The sequence below is a fragment of the Dendrobates tinctorius genome, unplaced genomic scaffold (assembly GCF_039654945.1).
Source record: "Dendrobates tinctorius isolate UK_male_01 unplaced genomic scaffold, ASM3965494v1 ptg000060l, whole genome shotgun sequence".
In the NCBI taxonomy this organism is placed as follows: domain Eukaryota; kingdom Metazoa; phylum Chordata; class Amphibia; order Anura; family Dendrobatidae; genus Dendrobates; species Dendrobates tinctorius.
Genome location: NW_027361728.1, coordinates 30176558 through 30196361, shown reverse-complemented (window position 1 = coordinate 30196361; position 19804 = coordinate 30176558). Strand labels below are relative to the sequence as shown.

The 19804-nt window shown below is 41.2% G+C and overlaps 1 protein-coding gene and 1 long non-coding RNA gene across 11 annotated transcripts in view; both read left to right on the top strand.

Annotated features, from left to right (window-relative positions):
- The window catches only part of NAALADL2 (N-acetylated alpha-linked acidic dipeptidase like 2), a 1451400-nt gene that overhangs the window by 681761 nt on the left and 749835 nt on the right, over window positions 1-19804 (top strand). The window lies entirely within an intron of this gene.
- On the top strand, window positions 8211-9025 carry LOC141092561 (uncharacterized). The gene is made up of 3 exons (XR_012232835.1): window positions 8211-8304; window positions 8397-8543; window positions 8850-9025. It is a non-coding gene; the product is annotated as an uncharacterized lncRNA (long non-coding RNA).

Genomic DNA, 19804 nt, shown 5'->3' with positions numbered 1-19804 from the left:
TTACCATCTTTTCAGTTAGCCATTAAAAGGTATCAACCACTGAGGACTCTCAATTCTGAATATTTTGCTTCCTAAGTGGACAGTTTGATGTCACAGACGTTTGATTTACTTGGAGTTGTATTATGTTGTTTAAGTGTTCCCTTTATTTTTTTGAGCAATGTATACATGTAATAGCAAGCCCGAGGTGTACACATAGCCTTAGATTTAGCTAATTAGGGAAAACTGTAGTGCATTTTGTATTTAAGGTAATTACGAAAGGTGTTAGTGTGCTAAGCTAGTTATTTAGAAAATAAATTTTAGGTACTGGAATAAATACCCTATAAGTCTTTCAGATAAAGCTCTGTATCCATGATTCCAAACCTGCAGCTTTCCAACATGTGGAAGACTACAATTGCCAACATGATGTGACAACTTCTGACTTGCATAACACATCTATAGGGATGATCAATGGCATAATTATGAAGCACAATTAATTTCCAACCAGGAATTAATCTGCACAGCAAGAAAATGCATTCATTGTGCACATGCCTTTATGAACTGCCGCCTAAAAGTGCATGCAGTATAAGAAATTCTCCATATACCGGGATGCCACTCCAAAGCAATAGGCACAACAACTTCACCAAAAAAGAAATACAGATGGCACTCACTGGTTAAAATCTTATTTATTCTATTTCTTTAAAACATCGGCATAGGGAGGATGGGAGCAGGAGTGGAGATGACGACAGCAGTTTCGCGCTGCAGTGGCACTTCTACTGGTCTCAGGAGTCACGTACTCAGGTCCTTCTCATCTGATTGGTCCATCCCAGAGATCTAGAAGGTGCCGCATGGCTATAAAAGGTCCGCATGGCCGCTCGGCCATGCGCTAGTATAGTCTCTAATTGCTACTATGTGAATGATGATGGATGCATGAACCTGCAAATGACTCATTAAGATCCCCTGCCTCTGATATTACGTGCGTGGATAGGGACTTGGCTTTAGAGTCAGCGCCAGTCAGTGGCATGCTACAAGCCACAGGGCTCATCTCCACAGAGCTAGTGTCTGACAGTGCGTCCCTCCTGGGCATTGTCGTATAGCAGCTGAGTCAGTTGCCGCGCTGCAGTCAGCAGCTCTTATGGGCATCCGCAGTAGCGACGCCGCACGCGTGGTAGGTCTAGATGGACACTGATCCTGTGTCTTGGGCCCGAGTCCTGTGACCATATACCGTGCGTGCACCCCGCTGAGACCTATGAGGTCAACAAGCTCGGCATTTATGTTTATGCCTTAAGGCGCCTCTGTGAATATAACAGAGTACGCCCAGTGCACACCGGGTGACGTTCAACCCGTGTGCGATATACCACCATATTGTGCGTCTGCCATTATATAGCAGCAGTTTAACACCTCTGCATGGTGGACCCCGGGTGGCGAACGCATTTTCTATTATTTTATATTTAGTGCGTTCCGCTGTCCCTAACAATTATATATACAAAATCTATCATCCTGACCAATGTCAGGCCTTTTTTAATCTATCTTCCGTATTTCTAAAATACAGCAAGAAGTACGACTTACTCCACATTTCATGAGGTATGCCATTCGCCAGCACCCATTGTTGTCGAAACATAATCAGCAAGACTGCAGTGGACAAAAAGGCACAAAAAAACCTAACCTATAACAGTGCTAAAATATTGCTTGGTAAATAAACTCAGATTTCTGTTTGGCAAAAAGCAGGAATCATTTAAACCTTCCTTACAATATCAGAGTCAACAATTTAGACTGATGGGAATGAAGAAATGGTGTGGCAAATGTTTTCTTGGCCCACTATGTGCCCTCCAATACATGTGGGTGGATGGTTGAAAAGTATAGCTTACCTAAGCTTTACAGAGTTCATCCGTTCATGCTAAGTGCTTACCCCATGGCGGAAGGACAATGCATCAAGCAACTGGTTGTATAATCATGAATTGGTTTTAGAACATGATGGTAAGTTTGCCTGGCCTACCTACCCTTAACAATCCCTGGATGTTAATCCAACAGTCCCCCAACTCCAGTCCTCAAGAGCCACCAACAGGTCATGTTTTAAGTTTTTGTTTAGTATTGCACAGACAATAATTCCATCACCTATACAATACTAAGCGCATATCTGAGACTAGGTAGAATTGACTAGTATAATCTTCATATTGATGAATTGACGCATTTCTAAATTTAAATGATTGTCCAACAGACTACTAGATGAATATTTTAATGAAGTTGCAATTAAAATATATATATTTTAATATACTTATGCCTCTTTATAATTATTGTGCAGCCTTGCATATGTGTACATTGTGCACATTGTGTTGCTTTTTGGTACTCTTGGCTAGCTGTTGCACTATTAGGGAAAGTATTGTTAAGTCAAACTCCATGTGCAAAGATTTAATTTCTCTCTCTGAACAATTTCTAATTGCATTCATAGTGATAGGTAAACAACGTGACACATTCTGTGAAAACAATCCCTTATAGAACAAGCAATTGGGAAAGTCCAGGTTTGTTTTCCTTAAGGAAAGTAGAAAAAGACCATTGAGTTTCCTCTATGGCTTTTCATGAATGACATTTGAGTGTGGATTGCTTCCTTTTTCAAGGTACACAACTGTAGCCATAACTCTCGGGATTTATGCTTCATCAAGCAGGAGACAACTTGAACTGAAGTTAGACATGACCACAGGTAGAGAATTTAGGTTCTATTCCAAACATCTTGTTTTTCTGTGGCGTCCTATGCTGTAATTTTTAATTTCCTGAAATAAAGAAAGGACGATTAGTTGCTATAACCCAGATATAAATATAAATGGGTTTTTGCTCTTATGCTACATACTGTATATGTCCGCTGTCATTTTCAATGCACATTTGTACAATTGATTAATAGAATCAAATATTTATAATCTGTTTATTTTAGATATGTACACTACCGCTCAAAAGTTTGGGGTCACCCAGACAATTTTGTGTTTTCCATGAAAACTCATACTTTCATTAATCAAATGAGTTGCCAAATGAATTTAAAATCTAGTCCAGACATTGACAAGGTTCAAAGAAGAGATTTTTATTTAAAATAATAATTTTCTCCTTCAAACTTTGCTTTTGTCAAAGAATGCTCCCTTTGCAGCAATTACAGATTTGCAGACCTTTGGCATTCTAGCAGTTAATTTGCTGAGGTAATCTGGAGAAATTTCACCCCATGCTTCCAGAAGCCCCTTCCACAAGTTGGTTTGGCTTGATGGGCACTTTTTGCGTACCATACTGTCAAGCTAATCCCACAACAACTCAATGGGGTTGAGATCTGGTGACTGCGCTGGCCACTCCATTATAGATAGAATACCAGCTGCCTGCTTCTTCCCTAAATAGTTCTTGCATAATTTGGAGGTTTGCTTTGGGTCATTGTCCTGTTGTGGGATGAAATTGGCTCCAATCAAGCTCTGTCCACAGGGTATGGCATGGCATTGCAAAATTGAGTGACAGCCTTCCTTATTCAAAATCCCTTTTACCTTGTACAAATCTCCCACTTTACCAGCACTAAAACAACCCCAGACCATCACATTACCTCAACCATGCTTGACAGATGGTGTCAGGCAGTCTTCCAGCATCTTGTCAGGTGCATCTCACAAACATTCTTCTGTGTGATCCAAACACCTCAAACTTGAATTCGTCTGTCCATAACACTTTTTTTCAAATCTTCCTCTGTCCAATGTCTGTGCTCTTTTGCCCATATACATCTTTTCCTTTTATTACCCAGTCTCAGATATGGCTTTTTTTTTGCCACTCTGCCCTGAAAGCCAGCATCCCGGAGTCGCCTCTTCACTGTAGACGTTGACACTGGCATTTTGCGTGTACTATTTAATGAAGCTGCCAGTTGAGGACCTGTGAGGCGTCGATTTCTCAAACTACAGACTCGAATGTACTTGTCTTGTTGATCAGTTGTGCAGCGGAGCCTCCCACTTCTCTTTCTACTCTGGTTAGAACCTGTTTGTGCTCTCCTCTGAAGGGAGTAGTACACACAGTTGTAGGAAATCTTAAGTTTCTTGGCAATTTCTCACATGGAATAGCCTTCATTTCTAAGAACAAGAATAGACTGTCCAGTTTCACATGAAAGTTCTTTTTTTCTGGCCATTTTGAGAGTTTAATGGAACAAACAAATCTAATGCTCCAGATTCTCAACTAGCTAAAAGGAAGGTCAGATTTATAGCTTCTCTAATCAGCCAAAATGTTTTCAGCTGTCCACCATACTTACACAAGGATTTTCAATGGTATTCTAACCATCCATTAGCCTTCATACACAGTTATCAAGCACAAATTACCATAAGAACACTGGAGTGATGGTTGGTGGAAATGGGCCTCTATACACCTATGAAGATGTTGCATTATAAGCCAGACGTTTGCAGCTAGGATAGTCATTTACCACATTAACAATGTATAGAGTGTATTTCTGAATCATTTAATGTTAGCTTCACTGGAAAATACTGTGATTTTCTTTCAAAAATAAGGAAATTTCTCAGTGACCCTAAACTTTTGAACAGTAATGCACACATTGGTGCTTGTTGAGTTGGCTAGTAGAATTGAACTTGCAGGTCGTATGATAGATTACGATAGTTTTTTTAGCAAAATACAGGAGCATATACAAAAGAAGCATTTTTTATTTACTGCATCAAGAACTAATACAAAAACTGTCACAAAGACAGCACGTGTGATTCCAGTAAAAAAAAATCTCTTAGTTTGTGCTTACATGCAGATCTTTGAGCCACAATAGTTAGACCACAAACAAAATCCAATGTAATCCTATCATATATTTTAGTCATGTGTTACTCACTTCCATTTTTACCGTACAACCTTTGATCATACATTTTGTAGGATAACAAGATGTACTAGATCATTGAATAGGTATGAAAAAATATGCCGCATTTCATACTAAAATTTTCTTTAGGGTTTGCAAAGTAAATTATATCACTATCAAGTACCGATCCAGGTCCACCTAGCTTGCCAAATGACTTTTGTTGAAATGATCTGATCATGGTTATAACAGTAAATCTGGATTTTAAAATTCTGCTTTAATAAGAAAATTAACCCCCTAACGACCAGGAGTATTTTTGGTTTTGCATTTTCATTTTTCCCTCCCCTCCTTCCCAGAGCCATAACTTTTATATTTTTCCATCAATATGACCATGTGAGAGTTTGCCTTTTGCGGAACGATTTGTACTTTTGGATGACATCATTGGTTTTACCATATTGTGTACTGCAAAATGGGAAAAAAATTCCAAGTGCAGTGAAATTGAAAAAAAAGTGCAATCCCACCTTTGTTTTTTGCTTTGCTTTTTTGCTAGGTTCACTAAATGCTAAAAGTGACCTTACATTATGATTCTCCAGGTCATTACGAGTTCATAGACACAAAACATGTCTAGGTTCTTTTTTATCTAAGTAGTGAAAAAAAATTCCAAAGTTTGCTAAAAAAAAAAAAAAATTATGCCATCTTCCGAGATCCGTAGCGTCTCCGTTTTTCGTGATCTGGGGTTGAGTGAGGGCTTATCTTTTGCATGCCAACTTGACATTTTTAATAATACCACATTTGTGCAGATACATTCTTTTAATCGCTCTTTATTGCATTTTAATGCAATGTCACAGTAACCAAAAAAATTTAATTCTGGCGTTTTTGATTTTTTTTTTTTGCTACGCCGTTTAGCGATCGGGTTAATTCTTTTTCCATTGATAGATTGGGTGACTCTGAATGTGACGATACCTAATATGTGTATGTGTGATTTTTTTAATTGTTTTATTTTGAATGAGGCGAAAGGGGGGTTAAATAACTTTTATTTTTTTTATTTTTTTCATATTTTTTAAAACATGTTTTTAATATTTTGGCATGCTTCAATAGCCACCATGGGAGGCTAGAAACATCCATAACTTGATAAGCTCTGCTACATATAGGCGATGAGCAGATCGCCTTTATGTATCTGAAATACTGCATCGCTATGAGCGCCGACCGGGTGTCGCTCATAGCAATCAGGTAGCAACAACCATAGAGGTCTCTATGAGACCTCTGGTTGTTATGCCAATGCATCGCTGACCCCCGATCACGTGAAGGGGTCAGTGATGCACGCATATCAAGCCCGCTGTCAGCGTTTGACAGTGTCGTTTAACTAGTTAATAGGCTGAGGTTGATTGCGATTCCACCTGCGCCTATTGTGAGAACATGTCAGCTTTGATGTGGGCTCACTGCCAGAGCCCTCATCAAAGCGGGGGAGACGTCCAATGACGGGCTATGCCCATCATTGGACGTTAAGCCGTTAAAGGGAACTTGTTGGGTCCTTCATACTGCAAAATAACCATGGACAACAAATCATGTGTGCTAGATAATGCTGTGGTCAAAACAGCAAGCACTTTTCCTTTTAGGCCGGGGTTACACTAACCGACCCAAAATACGGTCCGTAGTTTACAGGCGTAATACGGATGAATGACCCCTAAATAGTGCTCCGTATGTCATCCGTAAGAAAGGTGTGGTTGCGTATTTTGCACATGTCTGCATCCATATGGCATCCGTATGCAATCCGTATGGCGAGATTCTCTCGCCGCCTTGCAAAATGGACATATAATGGAGCCCTATGACAGGGTTTCTAACAGAAATGAAATAATAGATATGGACCCATAGAATGCGCATATATATATATATATATATATATATATATATATATATATATATATATATATATACACACAAGTCATTGAGACAAACACATAATATATTTATATTTCACAGAGTTCTTCATAGCAGAATAGCCGCTGATTAAATTGGCAGCTTCTATCAAATCATTCCCTAACCCGACATGAAATGACACATGGTTTACATTCAGTAAAGCATTTCATTTCATGTTTTTTTTATATGTCCCTGACTAATAATTAGATGAGGGTTTGTGTGCAAAATTTGGGAGTTGTAGTTGCTGTTTTAAGGGGTTAATTCATTGTTAAAAAATCTGTGGGCTTCCCATTGCCCTATAGTGGTGGCGAATGGGTTAATCTAACAAAGGGTTAATGTCACCTTACAATTGAATGGTGGCATTAACCCATTGTTAGATTAACCCACTCGCCACCACTATAGGGCAATGGGAAGCCCACGCATTTTTAACAATGAATTAACCCCTTAAAATAACAACTACAACTCCCAAATTTTGCACACAAACCCTCATCTAATTATTAGTCGGAGACATATAAAAAAAACATGAAATGAAATGCTTTACTGAATGTAAACCATGTGTCATTTTATGTCAGGTTGGGGAATGATTTGATAGAAGCCGCCAATTTAATTAGGCTATGTGCACACGTAGTAAATTTCCCTGCTTTTTTTTGTTGACAAAACCGCACCTCTTGGCAGAAACCGCATGTGCGGTTTTGGTGCGTTTTTGGTGCGTTTTTTTCTGTGGTTTTTCCTGCAGTTTTTTGGCAGAATTGTCTGCGGTTTTGCACTAGAAGAAATTAAATAAAGTTGGACAATACTGTACTCAAGAAAAAAAAAGGTGTTGTTATTTCCTGCTCCAACCCCCCCAGCCTCCATTTTGCTTTTACCAATAAGAATGATGACTGACAGAAATGAGCAGCAGAGTGCCCAGCGGGATGAAGATTTCAGCGTGCAGCGCCAAATGGTCTGCAGGCCGTTCAGAATCCTCATGCTGGGGTGTTTGCTGGAAATCCTGATGCAGCACAGAGAGCAGGTAATAGGGTTTGATGATGTTTGAGTTTAAATTTTTTGGGATAAGGACCGTGATTATGTTTGGGATTCCATTGTGGATAGGATTGGGGTTTGTTGGGAATAGGGTTATATGGCTGTAATTAGGATTAGGCTTGTGATTGGGTTAGGTTATTGATTAGTGTTTGGATAATATAGACTTGGGATTGGGTATTGGATTATGGATTGGGTATGGGATTATGGATTGGGTATGGGATTATGGATTGGGTATGCGATTATGGATTGGGTATGGGATTAGGGTTATGGTTGGGTTTTGGATTAGGGTTGTAGTTTTGCTCGGTTTGTGATTATTGTTTGGATTATGAATACATTTTGGATTGTTGTCGTTTGTGAATTCAGACTTTATATTATGTTTTTGATTACGAGTATTTATGTGATTAGGGTTATGAATCAGAAAATGGTTCACATGTCTGTTTTTTGAGTGTGCTGTCTACTAAATGTAAAATTTTATTTTAGGCTCAGCAGCAGAAGCGCAGAAGGAGAAATCAAGGACGTAAATTTTGGGTGCACCCACTCTTAGTCGACCGAACCGACAAAGGGCATTTTAACGTTCTTTATAATGATTTGAGGAGGTAAGTTGTAAAATAACTCAAGCAGTTTTACTATGTAAAATGTGTATAAAAGTATGTAATCATTATTAACCTTTTTTTTTTTTACTTTGAAGATATCCTGAAAAGTTTGTGTCCTTCTGCCGGCTTCCAATCGCCGCCTTTGATCATCTGCTTGAAGTCTTGGGTCCTCATATTACATTTGCTGATACGTTCATGAGGAAGGCGATCACTGCTGAGGAAAGGCTGCTCATCACCTTGCGGTAAGTAAATAATTGTCGCTTAGAATGTCATTACGGCCCTTTCACACATCAGTGTATCCGGTAGGGGTTATTATATTGGGAACATGTAACGTAGACACTGACACAGGTAGACACACTTATTAATTAATTAATGGGTCTATGTACATGTCAGCGTGTTTCTTTCCAGCTTTCTTTTTACACCTGGTTGTTTGCCACAACATAGAATACTTCATAGAAGACATCAAAGGCGTTTTATAGCGGCCATACATGCTGACACGTTACAGTACATTTTTTGTGACTTTTCTAATTATTTTTTTTTCTTTTCAGGTTTTTGGCCACAGGAGAGAGCTACACATCCCTACACCTCCAATTTAGAGTTGGTAAATCCACCATCTCTCAAATTGTGAGGTGCACATGTGCCGTCATCTGGCAGAAGTTGCAGCCCATGGTGATGCCTTCCCCAACCGAGGAGACTTGGCTGCAGGTCGCGGCAGGCTTTCAGTCTGTGGCCAAATTCCTAAACTGCATAGGTGCAGTTGATGGTAAACATGTACGAGTGCAGAAGCCACCACGATCAGGATCACGCTTCTTTAAATACAAGAAGTATTTTTCGGTGGTCCTGATGGCGGTGGCTGATGCACATTACAAATTTGTTGCCATCGACGTTGGTGCCTATGGCAGTACTGGGGATTCTCGGGTGTTGCGAACATCACATGTTGGACAGCAAATTCTTCAAGATGGCGAAACGCTCCCAGCCCCAAGACCTTTGCCGGGTTCCACACATCCAGTGCCCTTTGTGATGGTATCGGATGAGGCCTTTCCATTAATGACCACCCTGCTGTGCCCATACCCACGAAGGGGACTGACTGCCCGGCGGAGGATTTTTAATTATCGGCTGAGTCGTGCACGAAGATATGTGGAATGCACCTTTGGGATCATGACTAGTCAGTGGAGGATCTTTCACACTGCCATCCAGTTGGATCCTGACACCATTGACACCGTGATTAAGGCATGCTGTGTACTCCACAACTATGCGCGTGAGTACAGCTCCGAGGTAGATGTGGAGTACCAGCAGCCACAATGTAATCCAGTGCGCCATGTGGGAAGACCATCCAACTCGGGTGTGCGTGAGAGAGAAACATTTACTGACTATTTTATGAGTCCACAAGGTGCCGTGCACTGGCAATACTCCTGTGCTGGTGTTGAGCAGTCTGAACAGCTGTAAAAGATCCAAGAAGAAGAAGTTGAGCGGCAGCAAAGAAGGACCCGTTTTTTGGTTTTTATTTGGTGGATTGATAACAACATCGTATCGATGGGCACCGCCAGGACCACATGACCAACACTATGGATAATTAAACGTTTGTTTTTACTTTTATACCAGTGGTCTATTGATTGGACTCAGGATGTACTATTGGGGATGCTGGGACCGGCCATTGAGCCATGTTTGCCTCATCTTGAATATTGTAAAATCTTCCTCTTTGGTTAGAGCACCTATTTCAACCTGCTAAGTACCTTGGCTGGAATCAGCCATTAATACTGCCCATCCGCTTAGTTTACCATGACTGGCACTTAATTCAATTTGGTTACTTTCTTCCATGTTGTCGGGCGTCCTGGCCTGATTCTCCACCATATATGAGTAACATTTTGGATGTACTAAGATGTTATTTAAAGCTGATGTTAAAATAAAATGTTTACACCTTTGTGCACAAGTGAAATTTTTTTTGTGCTTAACTTTGTCGTAATGCATGACTAAAGTTTTTGGATTGGTTGAACACATTTGGTGTATTTGTTGTCTGTCTATTGAGTTGCCCTTACAGATTGGAGTTATTATATAATCATCAATTAGTGGTATGATATCCTAGGCTAGAATTATAGTTTCTATGTATCCTTTTACGCCCAAAAAATTTTTTAAATTGATAATGTTATGGACCTCATTTTTAAATTTTCACTAGGTCATGTTTATTATCTAGGTACCATAGTCCCGTAACAGCATCACCATAGTTTGAATCTACACAGTAGTGTTGTCAGGATGTACCCATGACACTGGCCATATGTAGCCGTAGTTTAGGCCCCTTCGAATTTAGAGAAAGAACACAAAGTAAATTTTCAAATAAAAATTTATTTGAAAAACAATAAACTTTGTTACAAACATTGTAATTAATTTTTCAATGTGAAAGAGAACAGATGGCCTACAACATTTTGGCCCAACAACAAAAATGTCAGCCACAAACTTTATTTAGTTTAAATTATGGTACTGTGGGTAGTACCCATAGTTTGTTGCTGCGTCCTGAGTGTAATGATTTGGTGGGGGACCTAGCAGCTCAGTTGTGTATGGGTGACTGCCTTGAGATTGGGCATTTAGTGGTTGGCCTTGGTTTTTTTTTCTGAAAAGTCCTAACACGGACATCAAAATTTCATAATACGGCAAAATCGGTGCGGGATCATGTAACGCTGTAAGCGACATCTGTACCAGGCTTGTGAAAATGTTCTGGCGATCCGGTGGCAGGGAGCGAGCCTTGTTTGCAATTTGGAGAGCAAAAAAATCAAATTCGTCTTCCGTGCTAGACCTCTTTATCAAGGCTAGCGTCTCATTAGCGGCTTTGATTGTTTTATCCTCGTTTTTTTTTTTGTTTTTTTTTTTGGTTGGGCTGTCCTGACACCGTACCACCAGCCCTTCCTCTAACTGTTTCCGCTACCAAACTATTTTCAGCAATGGTGGAAGCCGATGCCACAGCATCTGATGACAATGGGGCAGCACCAGCAACATGTTCACCAGCTGAAGAACCGGTCACAGCAGCTACATTTGAAGGTCCAGAAGCCTCTTCAGAATCTTCCTCTGCCGGAGGGTCAATATTGCCTTGAGTGCTGTTTTAGGAAAAAAAAGCATAATGTCAATATAATATATACTAATCTTGTAGAGACACAGTGCAAACGCAAGACAAGCGACATGCTGTGGGGACAAAACACGTGTCCAGGGACGTAGCTCTACAACCTCCAAAGTTTTTACACATAGTGGAGAGGGAAATTCATCACATCTCCTCTACTATGCTGTTCTATGTGGGCACAACAAATAAAAATAACGGTGGCGTTGTATGAAGCATTGCATACACAGCCAATTCTGTCATACCACCTACAAAGAGAGGATGGATAGCTTAAAAATACTTTTTATTTTAAAAAAAACATTTACCTACGCAGTGTCCGGCCAGTTAACAAAAATTGTAGTTCCTCATTAAAAGGGAACGAGTGTCGGGTAGGAGACGATCCACTTTTATTGCAGCTTGCCACATATTTATGGAATCTGTCCTTCACGGATCTCCATCATTGCTTGACATCTTTCTCTAAACCAAAAATAAAACAAAACATTAATTCTAATATTTAGGTACACCTATTTTTGTAGTGTCAGCGAAGATTTGAATTACCAATTTGCAACTGTGTAGCATTATTACACGAATCCCAGTCAGGATACAGCCGGCGTAACACTTTGGTCCAGCAGTGATCCCGGTAATAGCGGTCCTTGTAGGCCTCATCAGAAGGGTCCCATATGGCTTGAAAATCACGGACCTACAATGTAGAGATTACAATCATTAAATACTATGTTTACCAGAAAAAGAAAAAAAAAAAAAAAAAAAGGAAAAGCATTTACGGCAATAAAAAAAAAAATTTACCCTAACCCAACCCTACACCTAATCTCAGTGAAAATAGTAAAAATATGTAAAAAAAATAAATAAAAAATGCACAAGTCAAAAAAAAGCCTCTGTGAAGAACCGCAACCTGGCACGTTATTTTTTCTGTGTGGATTTACACTGTCACACAGCGAGCCGTGACTGACGCCGTGCCGGCCACCTCTGTGACTGAAAGGCCAAGGCTGACAAAAGGAATAAAGTTAATTTGCTACCAGCAGCGATTTTTTTTTTGGCCTCCGCAATAGAAGCACGAAGGCTCTTCGGATGGGGTATGGCGGTGAAAGTGAGGAGGTATGGCAGTGACGGTGAGGGGTCCCCCTATATTTTAGGGCCAGAAAGGCTATGCAGACAGCTGAGGGTTAATATTTGTAGCCGTGCTATGAATATCAGCCCACAGCTGTCTGCGTAACCTTTCTGGCTCTAAAAAAAAGGGGTCCCAACCCAAAAATTTTTTTACGTGGGGTCCCCCTATATTTTAGGGCCAGAAAGGCTACGCAGACAGCTGAGGGTTAATATTTGTAGCCGTGCTATGAATATCAGCCCACAGCTGTCTGCGTAACCTTTCTGGCTCTAAAAAAAAGGGGTCCCAACCCAAAAATTTTTTTACGTGGGGTCCCCCTATATTTTAGGGCCAGAAAGGCTACGCAGACAGCTGAGGGTTAATACTTGTAGCCGTGCTATGAATATCAACCCACAGCTGTCTGCGTAACCTTTCTGGCTCTAAAAAAAGGGGTCCCAACCCAAAAATTTTTTTACGTGGGGTCCCCCTATATTTTAGGGCCAGAAAGGCTACGCAGACAGCTGAGGGTTAATATTTGTAGCCGTGCTATGAATATCAGCCCACAGCTGTCTGCGTAACCTTTCTGGCTCTAAAAAAAGGGGTCCCAACCCAAAAATTTTTTTACGTGGGGTCCCCCTATATTTTAGGGCCAGAAAGGCTACGCAGACAGCTGAGGGTTAATATTTGTAGCCGTGCTATGAATATCAGCCCACAGCTGTCTGCGTAACCTTTCTGGCTCTAAAAAAAGGGGTCCCAACCCAAAAATTTTTTTACGTGGGGTCCCCCTATATTTTAGGGCCAGAAAGGCTACGCAGACAGCTGAGGGTTAATATTTGTAGCCGTGCTATGAATATCAGCCCACAGCTGTCTGCGTAACCTTTCTGGCTCTAAAAAAAGGGGTCCCAACCCAAAAATTTTTTACGTGGGGTCCCCCTATATTTTAGGGCCAGAAAGGCTACACAGACAGCTGAGGGTTAATATTTGTAGCCGTGCTATGAATATCAGCCCACAGCTGTCTGCGTAACCTTTCTGGCTCTAAAAAAAGGGGTCCCAACCCAAAAAATTTTTTACGTGGGGTCCCCCTATATTTTAGGGCCAGAAAGGCTATGCAGACAGCTGCGAGCTGATATTAATAGCCTAGGAAGGGGCCATGGATTTTGGCCCCCCCCGGCTACAAATACCAGCCCGCAGCCGCCCCAGAACCGGCGCATCGAAGATGCGCCAATTCCGGCACTTAGCCCCTCTCTTCCCACTCCCGCACAGTGGCGGGATGTGGGGTAATGAAGGGGTTAATGTCACCTTTCATCGGTGACATTAAGCCCGGTTAATAATGGAGAGGCGTCAAGAAGACGCCGATCCATTATTAATCCAAAAAAGGTAATTTTGAAATAAAACACAGACACCAAAAAAAAAAAATTTAATGAAATAAAAAAACACAAGTTTTTGACAAAAAATTCTTATTTTTCACTCAATCCAACGCCCTCGTTCTCCTAGAAAAAAATTAAAAATAACAAACCAAATTTATACTCCCTGTTCCGTCGCAGTCCATAAACGAGGGTCCCACGACGATCTGCCATGGAGAACAGTCACATCCTGAGATGTGACCATCCTCCATGGCTGCAGAAACACACTGACAGGAGCTAAGCTCCTGCAGTGTGTTACTGCGCATGCGTGAGAGAGTTTACCGGAGTTCATTGACTCCGGTACTCTCCTTTACGGCAATGCTGCGTGGGAAAGGTCACACGCAGCTACATTGCCGTAAAGCGAGGTCCCGGAGCACCCGAACACCGGAAAACTCCATGAAAAACGGCAGGAGCATCGCTATGTGGTGAGTATGTTTATGTTGTATGTCCTTTATTGTATGTTGTATGTGTATTGTATGTGTCATGTATTTTTTTTTTTTTAACCCTTTACTGAGCAATTGTGCACGGTCGCCGCAGGGACTACTATCCCATACAGCGACTGAGCACAATTGTGGGCCTACCGTCGCATGGGGACTGACGCACACAGACTGACGCACACAGACAAACACATACAGACGCACACAGACTGACGCACACACATACATACATGCATACATACCAAATCTATGAGACGGCCCACATCAATCCCCATGCGACGGTAGCCTTCCATGACGTTATGGAGACTTCCTTCTTCTTCCCTACACTCCGCCCACGCACTTCCTCTTCCTCCCGACATCACTTCCTTCTGCTGCGTTTTTTCACCCAATTCCGCAGCAATAACCGCAGATATTTTTATCTCTGCAGTTTTGCTGCGGAATTGCGTGACTCAATGGAAGTCAATGGGTGCAGAAACGCAGCAGAACCGCACAAACAATTGACATGCTGCGGATTGTAAACCGCAGCAAAACCGCGCGGAAAAATCTGCAGCATGTGCACATGTTTTTTTTATTTTCATAGGAAATAAAGGGTTTGTAAAACGCTGCAGAATCTGCAGCGTTTCCGCAGGCCCAAAACCGCTGCGGAAACGCAGCAGAATCCGCAAAGTGTGCACATACCCTTAGCGGCTATTCTGCTATGAAGAACTCTGAAATATAAATATATATATATATATATATATATATGTTTGTCACAATGACATGCATGTGTATATATATATATATATATATGTATTCTATGTGTATATATCTATTCTTTTGTTTCTTTATTAAACCTGTCAGTGTGAGTTTACTGTATATACTGCTTTTCTAAAAGACACCGGGTGCGTATTTCTCGCAAGTCACATGTGTGGTCCATGTGTAATGCATATTTTTAGCGCACCCATAGACTTGCATTGGCGTATTACGGGCATAGTATGCTGACAATCACAGCATGCTGCGATTGGCACGGACCGTAGAATACGCCCGAGAAATATACGGCTGTTGGGAGCAAACCCATAGAGAATAATTTGTCCGTGTGTAATGCATGCTTTTAACGCCTCTCACTCGTCCGTATTCCTCTCCAGTGTGACCCCGGCCTTAGGCTAAAAATTGCGTATAGTAGAGTACATAATACTTTTAATTGAACCTTTTAAAATCAATGGTAAATTAGTATGCCAAAAATTTTTTTTATAAAAGTAAAAGAGAAGAAAAACTGATGAAACCATGCAAGGTATAGTGTATGCCAACTGAAGGCAAAGGGCAATTCTTATTGGCAAAAATATATCCAGTAATGTTTTACTTTTTTATTTTGCTTACAGATGTAGCTAAATGAAGATAATTTTTCAGAGAAAGTTACTCACTTTTAACCCTTTCATGACCCAGCCTATTTTGACCTTAATGACCTGGCCATTTTTGGCAATATTGACCAGTGTCCCTTTATGAGGTAATAACTCAGGAACACTTCAACGGATCAGAGCGATTCTGAGAATGTTTTTTCATGACATATTGGGCTTCATGTTAGTGGTAAACTTAGGTCGATAATGTTGGCATTTATTTGTGAAAAAAATGGAAATTTGGCGAAAATTTTGAAAATTTCGCAATTTTTACATTTAGAATTTTTATTCCGTTAAACCAGAGAGTTATGTGACACAAAATAGTTAATAAATAACATTTCCCACATGTCTACTTTACATCAGCACAATTTTGGAATCAAATTTTTTTTTTCGTTAGGAAGTTATAAGGGTTAAAAGTTGACCAGCGATTTCTCATTTTTACAACAAAATTTACAAAACCATTTTTTTTAGGGACCACCTCACATTTGAAATCACTTTGAGGGGTCTATGTGGCAGAAAATACTCAAAAGTGACACCATTCTAAAAACTGCACCCCTCAAGCTACTCAAAACTACATCCAAGAAGATTATTAACCCTTCAGGTGCTTCACAGCAACTAAAGCAGTGTGGAAGGAAAAAATGAACATTTTAATTTTTCCAACAAAAATTTTCTTTTAGCATCAATTTTTTCATTTTCACATGGGCAACAGGATAAAATGGATCATAAAATTTGTTGGGCAATTTCTCCTGAGTACACTGATACCTCATATGTTGTCATAAACCACTGTATGGGCGCACGGCAGGGCTCAGAAGGGAAGGAGCGCCATTTGACTTTTTGAATGGAAAATATGCTGGAATATTTAGCGGTTGCCATGTCGCGTTTGGAGAGTCCCTGTGCGCCTAAACATTGGAGCTCCCCCACAAATGACCCCATTTTGGAAACTAGACCCTCCAAGTAACTTATCTAGATGCATAGTGAGCACTTTGAACCGCCAGGTGCTTCACAAATTGATCCGTAAAAAAAGGACTTTTTTTCACAAAAATTTTCTTTTTGACTCCGTTTTTTCATTTTCACATGGGCATTGAGATAAAATGGATCCTAAAATTTGTTGCGCAATTTCTCCTGAGTGCACCGATACCTCATATGTGGTCATAAACCACTGTTTGGGCACACGGCAGGGTCCCGAAGGGAAGGAGCACCATTTGACTTTTTGAATGGAAAATTAACTCCAATCGTTAGTGGACACCATGTCGTGTTTGGAGAGCCCCTGTGTACCTAAACATTGGAGCTCCCCCACAAGTGACCCCATTTTGGAAACTAGACCACCCAAGGAACTTACCTAGATGTGTGGTGAGCACATTGAACCCCCAAGTGCTTCACAGAAGTTTATGACGCAGAGCAGTGAAAATAAAAAAATATTTTTTTTCCTCAAAAATGATTTTTTAGCCCGCTATATTTTATTTTCACAAGGCTAACAGGAGAAATTGGACCACAAAAGTTGTTGTGTAATTTGTCCTGAGTACACAGATACCCCATATGTCAGGGCAAACCACTGTTTGGGCGCATGGGAGAGCTCAGGAGGGAAGGAGCGCCATTTGACTTTTTGAATGGAAAATTAGCTCCAATCGTTAGCGGACACCATGTCGTGTTTGGAGAGGCCTTGTCTGCCTACACTTTGGAGCTCCCCCACAAATCACCCCATTTTGGAAACTAGATCCCCTAAGGAAGTCATCTAGATGCAGAGTGAGCACTTTGAACCCCCAGGTGCTTTACAGAAGTGTAAAATATAACACAGAGCTGTGAAAATAAAAATATTTTTTTTCCTCAAAAAATGATTTTTTAGCCCGCTATTTTTTATTTTCACAATAGTAACAGGAGAAATTGGACCCCACAAGTAGTTGTCCAGTTTGGCTTGAGTACGCTGGTACCCAATATGTGGGGAGGGACCACTGTTTGGGCACACGTCGGGGCTCGGAATGGAAGTAGTGACGTTTTGAAATACCGACTTGATGGAATGGTCTGCGGGCGTCATGTTACGCTTGCAGAGCCCCTGATGTGCCCAAACAGTGGAAACCCCCCACAAGTGACCCCATTTTGGAAACTAGATGTGTGATGAGCACTTTGAACCCCCAAGTGCTTCACCGAAGTTTATAACTCAGAGCCGTGAAAATAAAAAATCTTTTTTTCACAAAAATCATTTTTTAAGCCCCCATTTTTTCATTTTCCCAAGGGTAACAGGAGAAATTAGACCCCCAAAGTTGTTGTGCAATTTTTCTTGAGTACGCAGATACCCCACATGTGGGGATAAACCACTGTTTGGGCACACTTCGGGGCTCGGAATGGAGAGAGCGCTGTTTGACATTTTGAATTGGCTGGAATAAATCGTGGCACCATGTCGCGTTCGGAGACCCCGTGATGTGCCTAAACAATGGAAACCCCTCAATTCTAACTCCAACACACCCCTAAACCTAACCCAACCCTAATAATAACCCTAACCACAACCCTAACGCCAACACACCCCTAACCCTAATCCCAACTCTAACCCTAACTACAAGCCTAACCCTAATCCCAACCCACCCCTAACCCTAATTCCAGCCCAAACCCTAATTCCAGCCCTAACCCTAATTCCAGCCCTAACCCTAATTCCAGCTCTAACCCTAAGGCTACTTTCACACTTCAGGTTTTCGGCGTCAGGCGCGATCCGGCGTCGTGCCGGAACGCCAGATCCGGCAAATGTTTAGTAAAACCGGATGTGACAGATCTGGTTTTCTGCCGGATCCATCTTTTTCTTGACAGACAAAACCGGATCCGTCTCATCCGGTTCATCCGTTTTTCTATCCGTTTTTTGATGGATTACGCCGGATCCGGTTTTTAAAATTGACCCTTGTGGCCTTCCGAACGGGATTGGCTACTGGAAAACTATATATAGCATGTTCCTACAGCCCTTCTTTGACAGGTTGTAGAGTAGAAAGTGCAGGTTGGAGAGAAGAGCAAGTTACTGGTGAAGATGGATGTTGTCATTGGAAATATTTTGAAGAATTTGGTGGATTTTATAGCGGAGGCGAATCGTTTGAGGGTGATTGTTCTGGAGAAGGAGAGAGCAAGACAGCAGCGCATCAGGCATCGTAGACGACGTTTGTGGATCCACCCCATCACAGCCAAGAGAATGACGCGTGGGGTCTATTCTACACTCTGCATGGACCTTCGACGAAACCCGGATAAATTTTTTGGATATGTTAGGATGAAAATGGAGAATTTTGATTACTTGGTGGAGCGCATTGCACACCTCATTAGAAAAGCGGACACCTATTGCCGCTTCTCTGTTTCACCCACAGAGCGTCTGATGGTGACTTTAAGGTAAGCCACATTTATTGGATGTGATCGCATCAGAGCACACTTTCACTGCAATCTTGTTGGTAGTTTGTATCTCCAAGTGTTATAGCTCAGTTTTGGTATGTAATGCTGTGATTTAAAACTAATTTATTGTTTTTTAATTCCCCACAGATTTCTTGCAACTGGAGAATTCCTTTCGTCACTGCATTTCCAGTACAGACTCGGGATTTCCACCATATCTAGAATAGTGAAGTACACATGCCGTGCACTGTGGGACTCCTTAGCTGAAGAGTTTTTTACCAGAGCCCACAACAGAGAGGTGGATTGAAATTGCTGACAAGTTTCAACAGATATGTCAGTTTCCCAACTGCTTGGGCGCTGTGGATGGGAAACATATCCGCATTGTAAAGCCAGCTGGATCGGGATCGGAATATTTCAATTACAAGAAATATTTTTCAATTGTCCTCATGGCCATCGCTGACGCGGAATACAAATTTATTGCGGTTGATATTGGGGCCTATGGCCGCTCCAATGACTCTCAAGTTTTCAAACTGTCTGCCATGGGGCGTAAACTGTATGGAAACACCTTCCAGTTCCCACCACCTAGACCACTGCCGCAAACATCTGGTCCACCTATGCCATTTGTCTGTGTAGGGGATGAAGCCTTCCAGCTGTCAGAACACCTTTTGAAACCGTACTCTAGCAGAGGATTGACAAGACCAAAACGCATTTTTAATTACCGCCTCACAAGAGCAAGAAGAATGGTTGAATGT